This window comes from Physeter macrocephalus, chromosome 14 (assembly GCF_002837175.3).
Source record: "Physeter macrocephalus isolate SW-GA chromosome 14, ASM283717v5, whole genome shotgun sequence".
NCBI classification, from domain to species: Eukaryota; Metazoa; Chordata; class Mammalia; order Artiodactyla; family Physeteridae; genus Physeter; species Physeter macrocephalus.
This window is the reverse complement of record NC_041227.1, coordinates 64,746,162-64,750,297: the sequence shown is the minus strand read 5'-3', so window position 1 is coordinate 64,750,297 and position 4,136 is coordinate 64,746,162. Positions and strand designations below refer to the sequence as shown.

Genomic DNA, 4,136 nt, shown 5'->3' with positions numbered 1-4,136 from the left:
CTTTTTCTCTTCTTCTTCTGGGACCCCTATAATTCGAATGTTGGTGCATTTAATGTTGTCCCAGAGTTCTCTGAGACTGTCCTCAATTCTTTTCATTCTTTTTTCTTTATTCTGCTCTGCAGTAGTTATTTCCACTATTTTATCTTCCAGGTCACTTATCCATTCTTCTGCTTCAGTTATTCTGCTATTGATTCCTTCTAGAGAATTTTTAACTTCATTTATTGTGTTGTTCATCACTGTTTGTTTGCTCTTTATTTTATTTTCTCTTTATTAATTTTATTTATTCATTTATTTTGGCTGTGTTGGGTCTTCGTTGCTGCATGTGGGCTTTCTCTTGTTGTGGCGAGTGGGGACTACTCTTCGTCGCAGTGCATGGGCTTCTCATTGCGGTGGCTTCTCTTGTTGTGGAGCACAGGCTCTAGGAGCATGGGCTTCAGTAGTTGCAGCACATGGGCTCAGTAGTTGTGGCTCGCAGGCTCTAGAGAGCAGGCTCAGTAGCTGTGGCGCATGGGCTTAGTTGCTCCGCGGCATATGGGATCTTCCTGGACCAGGGCTTGAACCTGTGTCCCCCGCATTGGCAGGCAGATTCTTAACCATTGTGCCACCAGGGAAGCCCTGTTTGCTCTTTTGTTCTTCTAGGTCCTCATTAAATGTTTCTTGTATTTTCTCTATTTCCAAGATTTTAGATCAACTTTATCATCATTACTCTCTATTCTTTTTCAGGTAGACTGCCTATTTCCTCTTCATTTGTTTGGTCTGGTAGGTTTTTACCTTGCTCCTTTATCTGCTGCGTATTTCTCTGTCTTCTCATTTTGCTTAACTTACTGTGTTTGGGGTCTGCTTTTTCCAGGCTGCAGGTTCGTAGTTCCTGTTGTTTTTGGTGTCTGCTCCCAGTGGGTAAGGTTTGTTCAGTGGGTTGTGTAGGCTTCCGGTGGAGGGGACTGGTGCTTGTGTCCTGGTGGATGAGGCTGGATCTTGTCTTTCTGGTGGGCAGGACCACATCCGGTGGTGTGTTTTGGGGTGTTTGTGAACTTATTATGATTTTAGGCAACCTCTCTGCTAATGCGTCGGGTTGTGTTCTTGTCTTGCTCGTTGTTTGGCATAGGGTGTCCAGCACTGTACCTTCCTGGTCATTGAGTGGAGCTGGGTCTTAGCATTGAGATGGAGATCTCTGGGAGAGCTTTCGCTGTTTGATATTACGTGGGACTGGGAGGTCTCTGGTGGCCCAATGTCCTGAACTCAGCTCTCCCACCTCAGATGCTCAGGCCTGACACCTGGCCGATTCACCAAGACCCTGTCAGTCACACGGCTGAACCACCCTTCTAATGTATCTGAAACTCACTTTGACTTTACTTGTCTAGTTTTCCACAATTTCTCCCATAGCCCAAGTGGCTGTAATTAAGGATCTTGAGCACAGGTTCCAACAGAGCAGAGGGGTAGCGTACTGGAGCTGAAGGACCTAAAAATTCTTAAAGAGATCTCTGTACTCTATAGAATATTAACTGAAACCCCTTGCTTAGCATAAAAGAACCCTTCTTCAAGAACTCTTACTACATAACCTACCCTATTTCTTAGAATTCCTATTTTGTGTTCCAGTGACACTGAGTTATTGCTACTTTCTCATGTTTTCCAAAGCCTCTCTGACTTAAACATGTTATTTCTTCTGGGTGGAACATCTCTCCTATTATGTCTACTTAACATAAACTTCTACTTCAAAGCCCAGCTCAAATGCTTCCTACTTTAATAAACCTTCGCTGAGGTTCTCTGGACCTCATACTAAAATAGATTGGATTCATGTATCAAAACTAACCTAGACTTCACTGATTGTTTTCCCCTCCTATTCAGATGGAAAGCCAGCCCCCCGAGAAAGGACCCCTTGAGCATTTAGGGCTGGAATCTTACATGTTCTTATGAGATAACTCATTTTATCCAGTCACTGCTGCCATGTAAGGTCCATAAGAGTAGGGACTTGTCTGTGATGTTCAGAGCTGTATTCCCAGTACCTAGAGTGGTGCCCAGGAGTATCAAACTTTGAAATAATATTTGTTGAATGATGAAGAATGAATGTTGTCTTTCTTCCAAGTAGTCCCACCGGGTGTGTCAAGGAGCATCATTGTTCTCCCAGGTAACTGCTTGTGACCATCTTGACTACCAGCAAGAAATAGATTCTCCTAGACATCTGCTTACTTTCTTAGATCTGCTGCGTTTTGCTTTATCTTACAGATGCAAGCAACATTCTTTCACAATGCTTTTGTTTTCCACCAGATCCACCAGGCACCTTCATTGTTTTGTTGAGGATAAAGTAGGTACATCTACCTCTTACTAGGTCCCTCAACATTTACTGCTAAAGTAATCAGTTATTGTTTCCCTTTTTCTCTGAATTGAACAAGTGATAATGGCACCTGCTTTGCCTTGAGGGCAAATCTCCTTTACTCTCAGTCCATTAATTTTGATGAAGAAATGCTGCATTGAGCATTTTTATATTTAAATTTTTTTATACCCACTGACCAAATTTAGGGTAATTTTAACACTAAAATAAATAAAGATAGTAAGGGATTATAACCCTCTCAATAAAATAGTAAACTATACATCCGCAGAGACACAAATGTATATCATTCATTCATTCATTAAACATTAGGTGAGGAATAGGGTCTTCCTCATCCACTTCCAACCAAGGTGGAGCAACCAAAACTCTATTTACCTTCCCTTCTGAAAAAGCTAAAAATACAAACAAAATTTATGAAACAACAGTTTTTAAGATATTGAACATCAAGGAGTGAAAGAGAATGATCCCTGAGAGAGGGGAAACAAATGAGGTGAGCCCTATGATTGCCCTAGATTACTGCTTGAGGATAGTTTCCAGGCAATGGTACAGTGGTACAGGGAGGGGGAACCCAAGCAGAGAGGAATCCCTGAATTGAGACAATGTAGCTGAGAGTCTGGAACAGTCAAGGTGGCTAGATTGACAGGTCAGAGCCCCAGAATGCAGAGAACCACACACATGGAGGCTCTGGAGATCTGCAGAGGGTCATGTTTGGGTCTTTAGCTGAGAACTGAATAGTGCCTTCATGTTATGAAATAATTCAAGATTGGGAAATATTGGAAGGATTAGAGGAATAGAGTCAGATAACAACAGACTTCTTGTTAGAAACAATGCAAAGAAGAAGACATGGAACAACATATTTCAAGCATTAAAAGAAAAATAAAAAGGTCAACGTAGAATCCTATTACCTTCGAAAATACTTTTAAAATTAAAGATGAAATAAAGACTTTTCAAGCTTAGAAAATCTGAAATAATTGTCACCAGCAGATCTGTACAAAAAAAAAAAAAAGTGGTAAAATGAAGTCCTCAGACAGAAGGAAAATGAGCGAGATAGAAATCCAGATTATATAAAAGAATAAAGTGCACTGCAAATGGTACCTACATAGGTAAATCATAGATAAATATGAAAAATATTTTTCTTATTATTTAAATATAATTAAAAGATAATTGTTTAAAACAAAAATGAGAAAAACATATTGTGGGTTGACAACATATGCTGAAATAAAATGTAAGACAAAGTAACACAAAATCTGGGAGGGGAGAAATGGATGTATTGTTGTAATGTCTGTTTACTAAGATGTATACTATTGCTTAAAGGTAGACTATGATAAGTTAAGACTGTAAATGTAAACCCTGCAGCAACTGCTAAAATAATACAATAAATAGTTATGGCTAATAAGCCAACAGAGGAGTAAAAAGGTGTAAAGTAAGGGTTCAACTTTATTCTTTTGCAGGTGGATATCCAGTTTTCCCATCGCCATTTGTTAAAAGACTGTCCTCCAACCATTAAAAGTTCTTGGCATCCTACAAAGTAGTAAAATGAAGTCATAAAAATTACAGAACTAAAAGTATACAGGAAAAAAAAAAGGAAAATGGAAAGAAAGAACAAACAGGACAAACAGAAAACAAATAGCCAAAATGTAAAATTTAAATCTACCAGGTCACATCAGATGTAAGTTGTCTAAGCATCTCAATTAAAGGCAGAAATAGAATGGATAAAAAAGAAGGATCCTGGGGCTTCCCTGGAGGTGCAGTGGTTGAGAGTCCACCTGCCAATGCAGGGGACACGGGTTCGTGCCCCGGTCCGGGAAGA

At 39.9% G+C, this 4,136-nt stretch overlaps 1 long non-coding RNA gene across 1 annotated transcript; it reads left to right on the top strand.

Annotated features, from left to right (window-relative positions):
• Nucleotides 1-724: 724 nt before the first annotated feature.
• On the top strand, nt 725-4,069 carry LOC129392735 (uncharacterized). The gene is made up of 3 exons (XR_008619158.1): nt 725-759; nt 851-897; nt 3,778-4,069. It is a non-coding gene; the product is annotated as an uncharacterized lncRNA (long non-coding RNA).
• The last annotated feature ends 67 nt before the right edge of the window (nt 4,070-4,136 follow it).